This window comes from Dipteris shenzhenensis, chromosome 4 (assembly GCF_047967505.1).
Source record: "Dipteris shenzhenensis isolate YYH24624 ecotype China chromosome 4, Dip_SZ_1.0, whole genome shotgun sequence".
Lineage (NCBI taxonomy): Eukaryota > Viridiplantae > Streptophyta > Polypodiopsida > Gleicheniales > Dipteridaceae > Dipteris > Dipteris shenzhenensis.
In genome coordinates this window covers 60859039-60879556 of record NC_141599.1, presented here as the reverse complement: position 1 = coordinate 60879556, position 20518 = coordinate 60859039, and positions in this window count along the sequence as shown.

Here is a 20518-nt window from a genome sequence, read left to right as displayed (position 1 = left end):
CACCCTGTTAATGAAAGTGTACCTTCTTTTCTTTGATGTTGGATCATCCCTTTTCAACATTTGATCATTGACCAACTCATCTATACCAGCAACGTGGTCCATTGGCACATATTGTTGCAATGGGCTTCCTTCAAGTAAGGTAATCTGCTTGATGGGCCACTTTACTAGGCTGAGAGAGCCGACATCTTGCATAGAAGACCCTAAGTCACTTCCTCTAACTTGTTCTTTCTTTTCAATACCCACACCAATGCAATCGTTACCCAATAAGTCAAAGTTTATAGAGTCTCCTGGGAAAACATATAAGATCACACCTTCCCCCACGATCTTTGTTTTGCTCTCATCCCATAAGACAACCTTTTTCTCTTTCCAAGATTCACGAATGAAATTGTCAGTTTCCAATGAAGAAACTGGCATTGCCTCAACATAAGGTCGCTCAGTCTCACTTGGTGCAGCTTCTTCAGTTACCGCATCATCTAAAGAATCACCAACATGTTTTAGAGAGCCCTTAGGCTACTTGACAACGCTCCAAATTGCCTCACCAACAAGCACTGCATCCATAGTGGGAAATGGCAAGAGCATTTCACTATTGATAGACTTCTCCACTATCACCGATACATTTTCTGTCCCAATCTTCACACCACTACAGTAGGCCTCTGGATCTATTGCACACACTCCACCAATTCCAACCACTTCATTCCCCACCATCATCATGACCTTGTCCTCGCTTATGATAGCCATCCCCTGTCATTACGATTATGGAGAATTAATTATGAAAAAATTACAACCAAAGAATTTCATAAGACCATCAAACATGTCCTTCTAGAGGGGAAGAATGGCATTGGTGCAAATCTCTAGAAAGCATGAATGAGTCTATACAAAATTTTCATGAAAGCATGAATTATTTCCCTAAAAATTTTAGCAATTTGATAAAACTTTTTCTAAAGCATGAATTATTTTCACCATCGTCATGACCTGATTCATGCATCTGATAGTAGCCATCCCCTCTCATTACGATGACAGGAAATTGATTATGAACAAACTACAACCAAAGAATTTCATAAGACCAACAAAGTTGTCCTTGTAGCGGGGGGAGAATGGCACCAGTTCCATTCTCCATGTGGGATTGTGGAGAATGGCATTGGTGCCATTCTCCATGTGAATTTGGCTAACCTATAACACTTATTTCATTAATTTTGGACTCATATGTCTACTTTTGGACTATTCCTTAAAATCCTTCCCAACTGAAAAGTTTACTTTATGAAACTGTCATTCGAGAATCAAAAGTTTACTTTCTGGCACTATCATTTTCACATAAGACATTTCAAAATATCTCTCTACAATGTTGTACAAATAATGCAAAAACTACTATTAAATCCTAAATTTGTATTTCTTATTTATAAGAATCATATTCTTAAAATAAAAAATCCGAGTTATTAGTTTAAATCCATGAAAAACCATGCTATTGAGGATTCACAACATTTTAAAAATGTATACATAAGAGACCTGTAAGACTCTTTTTACTTTCAATGCAGAAAACTATAACACTCTTGAATATTCAAGAAATTAAAAGGTTTATATACACATGAGACATGATGGAAGCCTCTTTTGTACTCCAAAAAATAGTAATAGCTATGCTTGCAATTTTACATTATCATGTCATAAGTTTTACAACAAATATTGCTTTGGATGAGTCTTTGTACAAAGGATCTCCTGTGGATTTCCGTTTTGGGACCTTCTGTACATTCTTATTTGGATTTGTGTAGTTCTCCTTGTAAGATTTATTTGTCACGTTGTTTTCATGAGATGTTGCATCCTTGATCTTATCACTCTGACAGTCAAATACTGAATATTCCTTTGTTGATGTCATCCTTGCTTTTGATACATTCGTCAAACCATTTGTAACATTTACAAGTTCACAATCAAAGTTAAACACCGAATAGTCCTTTGTTGATCTCATCCCTACTTTTGATACAATCGTAGAACCACTTGTCACAATGGCATTAGAGTGTCCCGAATGATCTTCAAACTCATCTATTCCTGAGAGAACATCACTCATTGATGCACTTTCTATGGATTTCATAACTCCATAGTCAGTGGTGATAGAGTGTCCAGAATGATCTTCAAACTCATCTATTCCTGAGAGAACATCGCTCATTGATGCACTTTCTATGGATTTCATAACTCCATAGTCTTGAAACTCCTCTACTCTAGAGAGAACATCACTCATTATACTATCGTGCATGATTTCCATAATTCCATAGTTACCTGCTTTGACTCCAAGAACTTTATCAATATCCATGAAGCCATCCATGCTTGAAAATATAACACTTTTGACATCTTTGCCCAAGTTCTCAATGTGCATGAACTCATCCACCCCGGATAAGGCATCACTTGTGAAATATTTTTCTTTCTCGGTACCAATGAACTCATCGACTTCTGATAAGACGTCAGTGCTATAGTTGAGTGCATTGGAATCATCCATCTCTGAAGGAATAGAGCTTGGTACATTGGCATATTCTTTCAATTCTTTGATGTTGTAGTATACATTATGTTTATCATTAAAAACCACATGCCGAGTCTTTCCAATCTTTAAAAATTGCATGCTCCATCTCAAATCCTTACCTACCTCATAGTAGGGACCATCCAATGACATTGAGTTATCATCCATACCATCATCAGTAACTTTTTGAATTCTCATCTGCGCAAATGTCTAGTGTTCAACTTGTTCAAATCCCAAGACTTGACCTTCTGCTACATACTTATTTGTAAATGATAACATTTGTAAAATATCTCCCACTCTAAAATCCAAAGATATGCACTTTGTATTTCTGATGACATGTGTTGGATAAGTCTCATCTCTGTCCCATGCAATAAATGCTTTGTTGGAAGTATTATAGGGCATAACATCTCCAAGGATTTCCATATCCCCACACTTATGCTTTAGCTCAACATGTGCACTAAGAATCCTTCATACGATCACTGCCACCTTATCTTCGCCAAGTCTTCTAAAGTGACAAATAGAATTTGGATCACTTTCATGGATTGTAGCAAATGCAACTACTTCTCTTTTGCAACATAAAATCACCTCCATCCCCGGAATAAATTTTGTAGCCATCTCCTTTGTGAGTTTCCTTTGCAAACAAGCTGTAACAACCATTATAAAGAACATTAGTCTCTTCTCAATAATCTACTTTATTAATGATTCAAAAATCCAGAACTTGTTTGAAAATTTAATTAGACACTAACCAATAACAACCGTAAACCAATAACAACCCTAAACCCTAAACCCTAAACCGTAAACCAAAACAACCCTAAACCCTAAACCCTCAACCCTCAACCCTAACCAATAACAACCCTAAACCCTAAACCCTAAACCCTAACTCCCAAACCCTAAACCCTAAACCCTAAACCCTAACCCCCAAACCCTAAACCCTAAACCCTAACCCCCAAACCCCAAACCCTAACTCCCAAGCCCTAAACCTCAAACCCTAAACCCTAAACCCTAAACCCCAAATCCTAAACCCTAACTCCCAAACCCTAAACCCTAAACCCTAAACCCTAAACCCTAAACCCTAACCCCCAACCCCTAAACCCTAAACCCTAACCCCCAAACCCTAAACCCTAACTCCCAAACCCTAAACCCTAAACCCTAAACCCTAACTCCTAAACCCTGAACCCTAAACCCTAAACCCTAAACCCCAAACCCTAAACTCTAAACCCTAACTACTAAACCCTAAACCCTTAACCCTAACCCCAAAACCCTAAACTCTAAACCCTAACCCCTAAACCCAAAACCCTAACTCCCAAACCCTAAACCCTAACTCCCTAAACCCTAAACCCTAAACCCCAAACCCTAAACCCTAAACCCTAAACCCCAAACCCTAAACCCTAAACCTTAAACTCTAACTCCCAAACCCTAAACCCTAACCCCCAAACCCTAGACCCTAAACCCTAACCCCCAAACCCTAACCCTTAACCCTAAATCCTAAACCCTAACCCCCAAACCCTAAACCCTAAACCACCAAACTCTAAACCCTAACCCCCAAACCCTAACCCTCAAACCTTGAACCCTAAACCCTAACTCCCAAATCTTAAACCCTAAACCCTACCCCCTTGCCCCAAAGCCTAAATCCAAACCACCAAACCCTAAACCCTAACTCACAAACCCTAAGCCCTAACCCTAACTCACAAACCCTAATTCCTAGCTCACAAACCCTAAACCCTAACTCACCAAACCCCAAATCATAAACCCAAACCATGAAATCCTAAACCTTAAATCCTATGAGTGTTTTCAAGTAATATCATTTATTTAAGTAATAGTTTTAATTAGAATTCATAAGTAATAGTGGAATTGATAGTTGGGAGGGTGGTAGTGGGAGAAAGGGAGAGTGGGAAAGTGGAGAAAGGGAGTGTGGGAGGGTGGTAGTGGGAGAAAGGGAGAGTGGGAGAGGGAGTGGGAATGGGGGCGGTGGGGGTGGGGGTGGGGGTGGGAGGATGGGAGTGGGAGTGGGAGAGGGAGTGGGAATGGGGGAGGTGGGGGTGGGGGTGGGGGTGGGAGAATGGGAGTGGGAGTGGGAGAGGGAGTGGGAATGGGGGAGGTGGGGGTGGGGTGAGGGTGGGAGGATGGGAGTGGGAGTGGGAGGGGTGGGGAGTGGGAGTGGGAGGATGGGAGTGGGAGAGGAAGTGGGAATGGGGGAGGTGGAGGTGGAAGTGGGAGGGGTGAGGTGGGAGGATGGGAGTGGGAATGGGGGAGGTGGGGGTGGAAGTGGGAGGGGTGGGGTGGGAGGATGGGGAGGGACTGGGAATGGGGGAGGTGGGGGGGGTGGGAAAATGGGAGTGGGAGTGGGAATGGGGGAGGTGGGGGGGTGGGAAAATCGGAGTGGGAGTGGGAGTGGGAGAGGGAGTGGGAGGATGGGAGTGGGAGGGGTGAGGTGGGAGGATAAGGGTGGGAGAATGGGAGTGGGAGTGGGAATGGGGGGGGAGGGGTGGGGGTGGGAGGATGGGAGTGGGAGTGAGAGGTGGAGGTGGGAGGATGGGAGTGGGTGGGAGAATGGGAATGGGGGTGGGAGTGGGAATGGGGGAGGTGGGGGTGGGGTGAGGGTGGGAGTGGGAGGGGTGGGGTGGGAGGATGGGAGTGGGAGAGGGAGTGGGAATGGGGAAGGTGAAAGAATGGGCGTGGGCGTGGGAGTGAGAATGGGGGAGGTGGGGTGGGAGGATGGGGGTGGGAGTGGGAGTGGGAATGGGGTGGGAGGATGGGAGTGGGTGGGAGAGAGAGAGAAGATAATCTAATAGAGAGGCCAATGGGAGAGGAGATAATGTTATAGAAGGACCAATGAGAGAGAAGCACTTAAAACCCTAGTTTTTCTTATATATACTCTCCTTCTCTCATTGTTTCTCTCATTTCAACAAGGAAGAGCAAGAGGAGAAGCAAAAAGAGGAGGAAGAGCAAAAGCAAGCACAAGCATAGATTTCAACTTTTTTCCAGGTACTTTTTTTAAAATTTATTTTCTTTGAAATTTTATTATAGAGAGAGAAAAGTGAAGGAAAGATTTTTAGAGAGAGAATATAAGAGAGAGAGTCTTGCTGCCTCGGCAGCAAAAGAGAGAGAGAGAAAGAGAGAGGGAGAGAGAGGAGAGAAGGGGGGGGAAAGAGAGGGGAGAGAAGGGGAGGGGGGAGAGAAGGGGGAGGGGGGGGAAGAGAGGGGAGAGAGGGGGGAAGCCGAGAGGGGGGGGAGAGAGAGAGGGGGGGAGAGGCCGCTGCCGCGGCAACGGAGAGAGGGGGGGAGAGGGAGGGAGGGGGGGGAGGGGAGGGGAGAGAGAGAGGCGGCAGCGAGAGAGGAGGGAGGGGGAGAGAGAGAGGGGGGGCGCGGCAACGAGAGAGACGGGGAGGGAGAGAGAGAGAGGGGGGGCCGCGGCACAACGAGAGAGGAGGAGGGGGGAGAGAGAGAAGGGGGGCAGCAAGAGAAAGGGGAGGGAGGCCGCTGCCGCGGCAGCGGGGAGAGGGGAGGGGATAGGGAGGGGAGGGGAGGGGAGAGAGAGAGGGGGGGGCCACTGCCGTGGTAGCAAGAGAGGAGGGGGGGGAGAGAGAAGGGGAGGGGCCGCGGGAGCGAGAGAGAGGGGGAGGGAGAGAGAGGGAGGGGGGGCAGCTGCAGCGGCAGCGAGAGTTGAGGGGGGGGAGAGAGAGAAGGGGGGTCCGCTGCCACGGCAGCGAGAGAGGAGAGGGGGGGAGAGAGAGAAGGGGGAGGCGCGGTAGCGCGAGAGAGGGGGGGAGAGAGAGAGAGGGGGGGGAGGCCGCTGCCGCGGCAGCGGAGAGAGGGGGGGAGAGGGAGGGGGGGGAGGGGGGAGAGAGAGGTGGGGGGGGTGCGAGAGAGAGGGGAGGGAGAGAGAGAGAGGGGGGGCCACTGCCGCGGCAGCGAGAGAGGAGGGGGGGAGAGAGAGAAGGGGGGCAGCGAGAGAGAGGGGAGGTAGAGAGAGAGAGGGGGGGCCGCTGCCGCGGCAGTGAGAGAGGAGGGGGGAGGGAGAGAGAGAGAAGGGGGGGCAGCGAGAGAGAGGGGGGGAGAGAGAGAGAGGGGGGGGAGGGAGGGGAGGGGAGGGGAGAGAGAGAGGGGGGGCCGTTGCCGCAGCAGCGAGAGAGGAGGGGGGGGAGAGGGGAGGGGGGAGAGGGAAGAGAGAGGGGGGGGCCACTGCCGCGGCAGCGAGAGAGGACGGGGGGGAGAGAGAGAAGGGGGGGCGCGGCAGCGAGAGAGAGGGGAGGGAGAGAGAGAGGGGGGGCCGCTGCTGCGGCAGCGAGAGAGGAGGGGGGGAGAGAGAGAAGGGGGGGCAGCGAGAGAGAGGGGGGTGAGAGAGAGAGAGGGGGGAGAGGGAGGGGAGGAGAGGGGAGAGAGAGAGGGGGGGGCCGCTGCCGCGGCAGCGAGAGATGAGCGGGGGGAGAGAGAGAAGGGGGGGGATGCGACAGCGAGAGAGAGGGGGAGAGAAAGGGGGGAGGAGAGAGAGACAGGGGGGGAGGCCGCTGTCGCGGTAGCGGAGAGAGGGGGGGAGAGGGAGGGGGGGGAGAGGGAGGGAGGGGAGGGGAGAGGAGAGAGAGAGGGGGGGGGCCGCTGCGGTGGCAGCGAGAGAGGAGGGGGGGAGAGAGAGAGGGGGGCGCGGCGGCGAGAGAGAGGGGGAGGGAGAGAGAGAGAAGGGGGGGCCGCTGCCGCGGTAGCGAGAGAGAAGGGGGGGAGACAGAGAGAAGGGGGGGAGGGGGGGAGAGAGAGAGGAGGGGGGCGCGGCAGCAAGAGAGAGGGGGAGGGAGAGAGAGAGGGGGGGGGTCGCTGCCGCGGCAGCGAGAGAGAAGGGGGGGAGAGAGAGAGAAGGGGGTGGGAGAGGAGGGGGGCGGCAGAGAGAGAAGGGGAGGGGGGGCCACTGCCGCGGCAGCGAGAGAAAAGGGGGGGGAGAGAGAGAGAAGGGGGTGGGAGAGGAGGGGGGCAGCAGAGAGAGAAGGGGGGGGGGGCCACTGCCGCGGCAGCGAGAGAGAAGGGGGGGAGAGAGAGAGAAGGGGGGGAGGCGTTGCGAGAGAGAGGGGGGGAGAGAGAGAGAGAGGGGGTGGCCGCTACCGCGGCAGCGAAAGAGAGGGAGGGGAGAGAGAGAGAGAGAGGGAGAGAGAGAGAGAGGAGGGGAGGCCGCTGCCGCGGTAGCGAGAGGGAGAGAGGGGGGGGGAGAGAGAGAGGGGAGGGGAGAGAGAGAGAGGGGGGAGGCCACGGCAAGTGAGAGAGAGAGTGGGGAGCGCAAGTGAGAGAGAGGGAAAAGGTGAGGAGAGAGTGGGAGAGAGAGAGAGAGAGGGGAAATGAAGAGGAGGGGAGAGAGTAGACTAAGATGAGAGGAAACGTAGACTAGAGCGGAGAGGAAAGAGAGAGAGAGAGAAGAGTGAGAGAGATGGATGAGAGATGAAAATTTAGAGAGGGAGGACACAAGAGAAAGCACGATCGAGATAGAAAATCTTACCAATGAAGAGGAGAAATGAGTGGGTGACGATCGAGAAAAGATAAAGGAGAGATGTTTTGATGGAAGAATTTGGGAGCTACGATCAATGAGGCATATGAGAGGAGATTGGTGTTTGATTTAGTCGAAACTTAAACAAACAAAACTATAAACCTTGGTGTTTGATGAAAATTTAGAGAGGAAGGGCACAAGAGAAAGTACGATCGAGATAGAAAATCTTACCAATGAGGAGAAAAAATGATTGGGTGACGATCAAGAAGAGATAAAGGAGAGATGTTTTGATGGAAGAATTTGGGAGCTACTATCAATGAGGCATATTAGAGGAGATTGGTGTGTGATTTAGTCGAAACTTAAACAAACAAAACTATAAACCTTGGTGTTTGAAAAGAGAAACGTGTGGAAACTAGAATTTCAAATTTCCTGCCTTTTTTTAAACTATAAATCCTTGTGTTTGAAAAGATAAACGTGTGAAAACTTGAAAATTGTGATAAAAGACAACCTTGTGTTTCAAAAGACAAACGCGTGGATGTGAAAAGACAAATGTATGCTAAAAGCAAAACTTGTAGAAACTTGAATTTTAAATTTTTCTTTGTTTTTGAATTTAAAATGAGTTTCACTTTCATTTTCAATTTACTAGTTTAATTTAGACTATAATGCATTTTGTTTTGGAATATAAAAAGTATAATTTTAATTTTATTACATTTTAAATTAAAATTTTAAAAGTAGTTTAACTTACATTCGTTATTATTACTTTAATTTATTTCTTTTTAGGGAGAATTAATATATTCTTCTAGGTAAATATTAAATTTTTAATTTCAAGTCTTATTTTCTTTATTTTACGTTATTTTTTCATAAACTTTAAGTTAAACTACTTTATAGTTTTTATTATTTAAATTCAAATTTATTAAGATTTTAACTTCTTATTAATGTGAATGTTCAATTCTTATGAGTTGTAAGTAAATTAGTTTTTGAAAATATAAATTTTATCTTTTTTAAAATGAGAAGGGGGAGGGAGAGAGAGAGAAGGGGGGGGGCCGTTGCCGCGGCAGCGAGAGAGAAGGGGGGGGGAGAGAGAGACAAAGGGGTGGGAGGATGGGAGTGGGAGAGGGAGTGGGAATGGGGAAGGTGAAAGAACAGGCGTGGGCGTGGGAGTGAGAATGGGGGAGGTCGGGTGGGAGGATGGGGGCGGCAGCGAGAGAGAAGGGGGGGGAGAGAGAGAGAAGGGGGGGGAGAGAAGGGGGGGGGAGAGAGAGAAAGGGGTGTGAGTTTAAACTCACAACCTTAGTGTATTAAAAAGAATAATGGAAAATAGATTATTTTTTGCTTTTAATTCGCAACCTAAGGATATTAAAAAGAACAATGGAAAAGAAATTATTTCTTGCTTTTCTTCGCTTCAACGGTTGGTGTAGTCTAGATTAGCATAGATTAGTTTTTCCTTAGAGGAGAGAACTCCAAAAAAACCAATCAAAGCCATGCTCAAAATTTCCCGACTAGTTCCTAATCGGAGTCAGTCCATTCGTTCACATTCGGTTTCACAGTCACAACAACCCTACCATTTAAGCAACGATTAAGGTTTTTAAACTTTCAAGATGATTGAAAGTTGTATCAGTGGACATGACAGATTACAGTTGTGGAAGTTGATAGAGCATTTTACACTTATATCAGTTGCGGGAGTTGACAGAGCATTTTGCACTTATATATGACAGACTTCAAATTTGTATTCAGAGATCATTGTAAATCCTTATTTTTTTTCACATTTATGCTCTAAGCCTTGTAAATCCTTTTAGGCTATTCCCAAAGCATTTATGCTCTAAGCCTTGTAAAGCCTTTTAGGCTATTCCCAAAGCATGAAATTGATACTTATATGATTGGGAAGAATAAAAACTTGAGGTGTATTAATGGGACTCATTGTACTTTTGATTTTTCAATGTAATTGTAGTTTGTCAAAGTACTTAAAATTTGTGTTGTGCTTGAATACAGGATGGATCTTGAGGCTACAGCATTTGTCAATGGTATGACACTGAAATACAATGGAAGAATTTATGCCCCAAAGGACTTCACAAACTGGACAGTTGTTGACACAACAAAGAAAGCATGGTCCTTGGTCTTAAGTAAAGGAAATCTCAATCTAGTGATGACAAAGAGAGAGTTGGAGAAAGATGAGTGGGCATCAAATGTATCTTTCTCAAAGAGCAATTTGATTCAAGGGGGCATCTTAGTAGGAATAAAAATTGAAAAAGACAGCAGTACAATGATGATTTACACAAAGTTAAGAATGAGCAACAGATCGTTTCTTCTTTCTAAGAAAGATGCAATGCACTTTGTGATGCTGCCGCCAAAAGCACCTAGATTTCCTAAATTGGTTCCTGCATTGGAGATCCTTCAACATGTGTGGGAGGAATTTCCCATTGAGGAAGCAAGAAAAATGCAGTCAAAGATTATCCTTGAATACTTTCAGGGTGTCATCGAACAAGGTTCAACTTCATTGGAGGGACCTAAGGTGCAAGAATCCACACATGAGAAAGGAAGTGATGAGACACGCCATGTAGACCTAGTTCATGGTAATACAAATGAGAGAGGAAGTGGAGTGGATGAGACAGAACACATTGTAGCAATGGATGAGGGTCTTGTACACGTGGATGCTTACAAGGGATCTACATCTGAGACAGGAATTGAATTGGTGGAGACCGGACATGCACATGCATTTCAGACAGAAATTGAATTGAGTGACACATGACATGCATCAGATAAGACAGGACATGCACACACATCTCTTGTTCATGGTATTACTCACTTAGATGGTGTAACTCATGAAGTTGATGGAATAACAGAAGAAGTGAAGCCCTTATACCTGAAGTTGAGGCAATAGAAGAAGAAGTAGGGCGATCTAAAGCAATTCACATTGAGCCCCTAAAAAATAAACCTCGACGTCAAATGCAAAAGGCAAGTACTTCACGAGCTACAGTTCCAAGTCCTATAACTGGAAAAAGAGGTCGTTCATATACAAAGAAAGGGCAAAGAAGAGAAGAGGAAGAACATGAAGAGGATGCGGAGGGTCTTGAAATGGAGTCATATCTAGAAGCAGAAATGTTATCAATGAAGAACCTAAATCTTTGCTTGAATGAGGCTGTGACAGATGAGGATCCAGGATATATATTGGGCCAGAAGACTCAAGTTATACATGCTTCAACAGTGGTCAAAGCAAGTGTCTTCACCAACAGCAGGACCTTAGATACAGCCTATGCTGAAAAGATTTTTCAGGCTTTGATTGATGGAAAAAAACCAGTTGTTTCTAATTTGGTACTCCGTCCAAGAACATTTTGGCCAGTCATGGGAGATTATAGTCAATCCATCAATTTCTCTCAGCCTATAGATTTTGAGATGCAATTCACTAAGTTCCTCGGAAAACAAGTTCCCTCACTTCAAGAAGGACAGAGTTCAGTGAATGATCCAGAACGACATATAAGGGATGCCAAGAGAAATTTCTTAGCTCATTGTACATTTGAGGCAATAGATGGTCAGCACTATGCCTATTCTTGTAATGAGCGCTCTAGAGATGCATACAAGAAAGGAGAAATTACTTATCAAACCTTCACAAGTGTGCCTCAATTTCACTACTATTCTGCATGCATTTGTATCTTCAAGAACGAGAAAAAATATTTGATTGAGTCGAAAAGACTTAATCATGACATTTATGCACTACGAAAAATCACCTCCACTTCAGAGATGTTGCTCAAAGCTAGGACCATATGGAAAACTTTTAATTCTCCTTTGACCACTCTCAAAAGAACTGCAACTAAAGTGGAAGCGGATAATCTTGTTGACTTCTACACATGCTTGAGTGCCATTGTACCAAGGGGAAAGCAGGAAAGAGCAGAGGTGATTACAAGCTTTAAGACAGTAAGGGATAGGTATCAAGACTACACAAGCATACTTTTCCGTAGTGATGAAGTTTTTCATCAGATCAAAGACGTGTGTCTTGCATGTGAGAAAGGAGATGTCACATATGAGGCTCCATCATTGATTAAAGAGAAGGCAAAGAAGATTGAGAAAAAAGAGATGACAGCTCGGATGTGGAGGCCTTTAAGAAACCTACCAGACAAATACGCAAGTCTTGCTGCAGAGAAATTAATGTCCAAAGAATGGTTTTTTGGCAAAAAGGATAAAGATCATTGCATGGAAGATTGCATCATCCAACAGGTCAAGCGTGATGCAGTAAAGAGTGTAATTGAATATTTATTGGGAGAAAAAAATATTCCAATTAGCCAATGTAAAATTGATCATAACATTGTGAGGCAGATGGCATCAGCTTTACCGTCAGCTAAACAGAAGGCTTGGGCGCATAAATGGGTGAAGGTAGAAGACGATGGATCTGAAATTACTCCCTCTATGAGAAGTGACATTCCGAAAAATGTGTATGCATATGCACAAAAAGTCATCAATAAGCACACTCTCAGAAAAGAAAAAACTTTGAACAAGGGCTTTTATTTCATACATGAAATCATTTCAGAGTCTGGAAAGAGTGTTGAGTGCAAGGGAGTTTCATTGAATGATTTTTTGTCCGACGACACTGCTTGGGAGAGACCTCAGCTTTTCTTTGTCTATGAAATATCACCGGATGACATTCATCAACTCCTTGACAGAATATTACATACCACCATTGGTAGAGTGGGACAATGTAATATAGTCATATTTGCTGATAAAGATCACAAGGAACAAATGTCTGCTACCCTAGAAAAACAATATGGCAATGAACTTAAGATTTACAATGGGATATACTCAAGAAAAAGGGACAAGAGAGAATGCGGTCTCAAGATACAGAGTCTAGAAACCTTTTTCTTGTGCATGAAGAGCCCTTACAATGATCACTCCTTACAAAACAATATAAGAGGGAATGCAAAGAGATTGCAACTACTGCTGGAAGAGCATGAAGCTCCAAGTCCCCTCCATCGCAACGCAAATCACTATGAAAGGCCAGCAAAAAGTGTTGATCTTTTAATTAGTATGATGGAATTTTTGCTACCGTCCGGATGGGAAGTCACATTGTGTCGAATGGGACATCTGTTTGAAGCTCTTATCAGAAAAGGACACAATGTAAATATTATTGAGAGCCCTGCTTGCTTGGAATACCTTGATACCGTGGCTTCTCTCACAATAAAGTTTGATAAGAAAGGTCCGATCTCACATGAAGAGGATGACATAGAGATGATCATGTATGATGAGAGCAAGAAAGATGATGAAAATGATCAAAGCTCTGGATATAATAGTGAGGACACCAGCGATAGCAAGGAAGCAGAAGAAGATGGATATGACACGAAGATATGTAGAGGTATGAAAACTTATGTTTGATTTTCTTTATTCATTTAAAGGTCTTTTTAAATTTATAATTAATTTAAAATTTTGAATCTCATAATTATTTTATCCTTTTATAGGAGAAGGGAGAGGAGGAGGATGAGGAGGACATAGCTAGAGCAGAGAATATAGAAAGCTCATCTCAAGAAAGCAAAGCTGCTCTAGCTATCCATCGGATGACTCTAGAAAATAATCATACATTGCAGCAAATGGAGAAGTCATTTCAAGTTAGGTTTCAAGTTCGAGAACAACCTCTTACTTTTATATTCGATGAAGAGGACATTTCAATCCTCATAAACTTCAAGAAAGAGGTCAATGACAAGGTCATAATAGCCATCCTCAGGTTTGACACAAAGTTTTTATTGACTTTATGCTTTTGTATTTCCATTGGATCAAATGAACTAATATTCTTTTCTTTTTATTGCAGTATGGTTTTACAACAGCTTTCCCTATATATACAAAGATGTGCATATATGGTCGATCCTCTTGTTTCTAGTGTACTTAGCAATAAGCAGAAGACCATAGATGATGTTTTTAAGTGGTTGCAACCTATTGATTTGACTGCGGCACGAGTTATGTTTACCGCATATCACGAGGAGTGAGTATCAATCCCTACCTAGCTTATCTCTTACATTGTGGAGGATTATATCAAATAATAATTATTCTTAATTGATAATGCAGCTTGCATTGGAGCTTGGTAATTGTGGACATCTTAGCCAAGCAATGCTTCTTTGTCAATTCAATAGCATCTATCCATGGCAGTGTGTCAGAGTAAGTATAACCTACTTGTGTCATAATTATGTCAATGAGATGGATCCTATGCAATGCGCACATTCATTTATGTTTTCTATTTTGATGTGTAGATCTGCTCGAAAGTTGGTAGGTGCTATAGATGCACTTATGCAAATGGAGGGTGACTTGGAAGATCAAATAGAGTATGTAACATGCCCTGCAGCGAAGCAGAATGATGACCACAGTTGTGGGTGGAGAGTCGGATATAACTGCTTTTTGCTCCTTGCTCAAATTTTTAATTTGAGAGGCGGTGAAACCTCATTGTCGACATATACAGACTTGCATCTATATGCATTTATGTCATCTATCATTAAGGCATTTATTGATAACGTGGTGGAGCATCCAGAGGAAACATTGGTTGCTACACCCATAAGTTGTCCTAATGTAACCGCTGTATTGGACGAAATGGGGAGCTCTTCTGAGGTTAGGGTCATCATTAGCAAGCAACCTCGTGTTTTGACTTTTGGTAGCGAGGAAGTTACAATCCTCTGCGACCCTTTGAAAGAGGCTAATGACAAAGTCATGATGGCCATCCTCAGGTTTGATATGAACATCTCTTGGCTTGATACTTCAATCATTTGATTCAATCTGCTTCTAACATTTGTTTATTTATTACTGTAGTAGTACGGTTATATCTCATTTTCCTAGATCAGTACAGAATCGCGTCTATATGCTCGATTCTCTTCTTTCAGTTGTACTTAGTGATACCAAGAAGACAGTAGATGATGTTTGTTCAATTCTACAACCTTTAGACTTGGATGGCATACTACTTGTCTTTATGCCATACTATGAGAAGTAAGTATGGTCTCAATCTTTCTTTTACTCTCTTATTTATAATATTGTGTCAATTAATACTTAATATTGTGATAAATCTTATCGCTCTTTATTGGTGATGTAGTTCACATTGGAGCCTGATAGTATGGGACCTTGATGACAACCATTGTTGGTTTGTCAATTCATTTACAGGCTTTCACAGGGTGTTCACGTAAGTGTTCTTTTATCATATCATTATGAACATGCATCTTACTATTTACTACACAAATTCACTTTGTCATATGTCATGATGGACAGGTCTACAAACAAGTTAGTTTCTGCGATTATGAAAATCAGGGAGCATCAAGACCAACCAAATTTCCAGACACGCCTCGCAGTGGAGCAGAAAGACATGTTTAGTAGTGGGTGGAGAATTGCCTACAACTTCATGTTGTATCTCAATGAAATTTTTGAACATGTCTCAATAGAAGCATATACCTCGCATATACCAAGCTCGAGCTACAAGATTTTGTGGCTAAGACTGTTCACTATCTAACTACTATCATTGGGAAACAACATGATGGACTCAATGAAGAACCTGAGGGAGCCAAAGAAAAAGAAGAGACAATTCAGTCTCCTTCTGTATCATAGCCTCAAGTAGAAGCATTATAGTCTACACTTGAATTAGAGACTCAATGCATTCTTCCTACACAAGAAGTGGAGACTCAATGTGCATCTACAACATCACATCTTGTAAAGGAGGAAGAGATTAAGTCTATCCCGATTGCACCAGAAGTAGAATCTCAATGTACACCATCCACACAAGTAGAGACTCAATGTACTCTTAGAGAATCATAGCCTCAAGAGGACTCATCAGACTCTATTCAATTGTAAAACATGTAGAAAGAAACATGAGTCCTTGAAGATTTTTATCTTGTTTGTATTGATTAATGATAGTGTTTTTAAAACTTATGTTAAATGTTGCAATACATTAGGATATTTTATGATATTTATTCATTACAATACATTAGGTTTTACTTTTTTGAAAGTCTAATTTATTATGTACAATAAATATCTGATGATGAGAATCTAATAATTATATCATTCTTATGTTCCATCACTTTATTTTATAGATTTCAATGTACTCAAAATCTATCATTTATTATGTACAGCAAGTCTAACTTATATTATATTAAAAGAATATCTCATGATGAGATTCTAATAATTACTAACTTATATTATATTAAAAGAATATCTCATGATGAGATTCTATTAATTATATCATTCTTGTGTTCCATCATTTTATTTTATAGATTTCAATGTACTATCACTATCTTACATGTCTCAAATGTCTCCCATTACGGTCTTGCATCCCATCATTTTATTTTATAATGTCTCGCATTACGGTCTTGCATCTAGTCATCTCGCATTACGGTCTTGCATCTGTAGTTCTATAAATTCCCTAGTAGTCGTTCATCTTCTATATCTCACCCGCAGCAGACACTTCTTCCACTTTGCTCTTCTTACCTTACTCCTCTCCTCAAGCTTGCTCCTTCCATCTTGCCTGCAGCCTTGCCTCCTCTTCTCAAGCATACTCCTTTCATCTTGCCTTACCTCCTCTAGCTACCTTCCTCACTCTCGTTACCTTCCTCACCTCATTCGTCTTCTATATCTTTCCTCACTCTCGTTACCTTCCTCACCTCGTTCGTCTTCTATATCTCACCCGCAGCAAAAACTTCTTCCACTTTACTCTTCTTACCTTACTCCTCTCCACACTTCTTCCACTTTACTCTTCTTACCTTACTCCTCTCCTCAAGCTTGCTCCTTCCATCTTGCCCGCAGCCTTACCTCCTCTTCTCAAGCATACTCCTTTCATCTGCAGCCATTATGGATCTTTTTAAGGTAATCGATTCTATCGAGCAAGCCATTAGTAGCCTCAAAGAATGGATTGCCGAGAACCAAGGAAAGAGAGAGGAGAGAAAGCAAAATCCAGCTCCATTAACCCAGTACGAGAGGATGACTTTGCTTGTCAGAAGGGCTTAGAGAAGGAAGAGGAAAGAAAAATAAGTATGGCTACTACTGAAATAGATAAATTGCAGTCATATAGGAGAGAGTTGATAGACTTTCAAAGTGAGATATCTTCGCGTGTGGCTCGTTATATGGAAGATTTTCCCCCGAGGAAGCGCAAGCCATTCGGAATAAACAAAGTGTTATGCAGGAGAAAATTCATCAATCCTTACTTCTCTTCTATAATTTTAACTACATCGATGAGGATGAGATGAGCTTAGTACTTGAATGGGTTGAATTTAGGCCAAAGACTTGAAAATAGAAAATTCATCAAATTGAATGGTAGTCTTGAAAATAAATTTGCCTTCCAGTGAGAGTCTTATTGTAACTTTTGGTGTAATTTGCCTTCCAATGAGAGTCTTATTGTAACTTTTGGTGTTTTTCAACACCTAAATTATAAATATTGTGAGAGTTTGCTACTTCCACTTGTAACTTTTGAAAGTGTTTCCTAAACACTATTATAAATATAAAGAGAGTTTACAATTAATGAACCACTCTTTTTTGTGTAACTTATCTCAGGCTTAACTTTTGAAGGTGTTTATTAACACCATTAAATATTAAGAGAGTTTACAACAACGGAATCTTATTTTTTCGTGTAACTTATCTAGGCTGCGTTAAATTTTATAATTTTAGTTTCATGTCCTTAAAAAATATATAAAAAAATGCTTGTTTTTATGTTTTTATATGTGCTTTGAAGATTGGGTTTTTCTTAAATTTTATCTGAAAACTAGTCCAAAAGTATATGTAAAAATGAATTTGTACATTGACAAGTCCAAAATTAATGAAATAAGTGTTCTATGGAGAATTGCATATCCCATCTTTGAAAAGGGGAATGGCACCAGTGCCATTCTCCCCATGCATTGACTTGAGAAAAACATTTGTCTTCATAAGAGGAGAATAGACTAGTGCCATTCTTCCTTTGAAAGACAAAATTTTGACTTGGGACTTTGCCTTGGGAGAATGCCAATGGTGCCATGCTCCCTTTGCAAAGCCAAAATTTTATATTAGGACATTGCAATGGGAGAATGGCACTGGTGCCATTCTCCCTTTATGAAGGCAAACTTTGAATCAAGACATTGCATTGGGAGACTGGCACTCGTGCCATTTTCCCTTTGTAAAGCCAAGATTCTGAATTGTGACATTGCAATGGGAGAATGGCACTAGTGCCATACTATCTTTGTGAAGTAGAAATTTTGAATCACGACATTGCATGGGGAGAATGGCACAGCCAAAGTTTTGAATCGGGACATTGCAACGGGAGAATGGCAGTGGTGCAAATTTAAAATTTAAATTTTTTGGCTTTGTAATAGGAAAATGGAGAATGACACTAGCCATTGGAAAATGGAGAATGGCACTTATTCAAAATTTTGGCTTCACAAAGGTAGAAGGGCACCAATGCCATTCTCCCATTGGAATTAGTGGAATGTCAATCTATAGGTTTAGTTTGTCTAGATTACCACTAGCGGAGAAGAATGGCAGTGATGCCAATCTCATGCTGGCAACTACATAATGACACTGAGATCATCAAACTCACATGTGGAATGGAATCGGACACCACTCTCCTATGATCACAGTCTCTGCTCTGTAGAGTTCATATGGATTTGTGTCAATCTCTGTGGAGAATGGCAGTGGTGCCAATCTCATACCATGAACTGAAAACATGCACAAGGAATCCTAAACTCACATGTGCATTTGCACTTTTGCCATTATCCTACTGTAGCCAATAAAATTAGTGGAATGTCAATCTATGTGTTTAGTTTGTCTAGATTACCACTAGCGGAGAATGGTAGTGATGCCAATCTCATGCTGGCACCTACATAATGACACTAAGATCATCAAACTCACATGTGCCATTTTGACTCTGTGAAGCCAAAACTTTGAATCTAGGAGAATGGCACTAGCGCCATTTCCCCTTTGCACAGCCAAGATTTGAATCAGTAAATCACAATGGGAGAATGGCACTGGTGCCGTTCCCCCTTTGCAAAGCCAAAGTTTTGAATTGGGACATTGCAATGGGAGAATGGAAGTGGAGCAAATTTAAAAAAATTTTATTTTGTAAAATGGGGAGATTGGAGGATGGCAGTAGTGCCATTCTCCCATTGCAATGCCAGAACTTGAGACCATAGACTATGTGTGTGTGTGTGTGTGTGTGTGTGTGTGAATGTGGTATTCATTTGAAACCATACACTATTTTACTTCCATTTATTCATATATGTGGTAAAGTTGATCGATATTACTTTATGAAACCTAGCTCGTTATGTGAGTTTATTCACGTTAGTTTGGTTATGCTAGGTTGGTTAAGTTACAAATTTTTATGTTAGAGTATGTTTTTCTTGATCAAGGTCCAAGTAATGTAAAATTTTGCTTTTTGTATATCTCGCCGTCCTTGCTGCCTTGACTCGAGGTAAACTTACTGCCCAATACAATATTCTCCTGTACATTTCGTTGCGCTCTCTCTCTCTCTCTCTCTCTCTCTCTCTCTCTATGGCTTTGACCTCAGCTCAGACGTGCCCCTCTGTAGGCTGAAGTGCCCTTAACTTGGCAGCTTGAATGCTTATGCTGTTTTCACACTAGAGCTGCCTAAGTCCCTCTATGGTGCATTGAATGCATCTGTGCCATGGGTTGGATGGGGCAGGCAATCTTGCCCATCCATGATGTGTGGGTGGTGCCCATGGTGCGCCTGTGAGAGTAACTCCTTTTGAATAAAGGTGCACTTGAATTATGTCCTTAATCTACTTGATCTAGATGCTTAATGTTTTTGAATTATCATCCTTAACCCCTAGCCCATCAATTTCTTAAGAAGCACTCTTTAAGGAAATCATTCTCAAGCCATTGTTGTCTTCCGTGGATGACTTCTATGTTCACCTTCTCAAGCACTTCTCATTCTCTCTCTACTATGCCAAAGTAACTAATGAACTTCACAAGTGGTCATGCTTGCATTTCATTTAGTAGAAATAATTATAAAGTTTTCATAACATGTATCTTTATGGGAGTTGTATCAAGCGACAAACTAGTTAGGTTGTGTATATTAGTCTTGTCAAATGAGGAAGTTCACCTCAATAAGAATTTGGAAATATAGTAGCACATGAGTCATAACATCGCAAGGCTTATAGAAAGGCTTTGTGCACAACCAACTAGATTGTCCTAATGCAGCGGCTTAAATTTTATGGTCAAGCCATTGACAATCTCGATAAGTGCCCTTCAAATAGATTTGCCCTCTTGACACAGCTAACCTTTCATTGCAACCTAGCCATAAATTGTTTAAAGAGTGTTAAATTGCACTATTATCCTCAACATGTGGATTATAAGGAATAGTCATTATCCACTAAGATGTATATTTACCCTCATCTTCATTTTCTAATGTAGTGTACAATTAGTCATCTTGTCCCCTCTCTCTCACCCCTATCTTTATATCAGCCCATGGTATTCTTCTCCCCCCTATAGTGTCTCTCTCTTGTAAGCCCTTGGTTTTGTTATGCTCCAAAGCCCTCCCTCTACAACATTGCCCATATTCACCATTTCTTTGAGTAGTATAGTTCCCATTTATATTTGAGAGCTCTAGAGCTTGATTGTAGGAG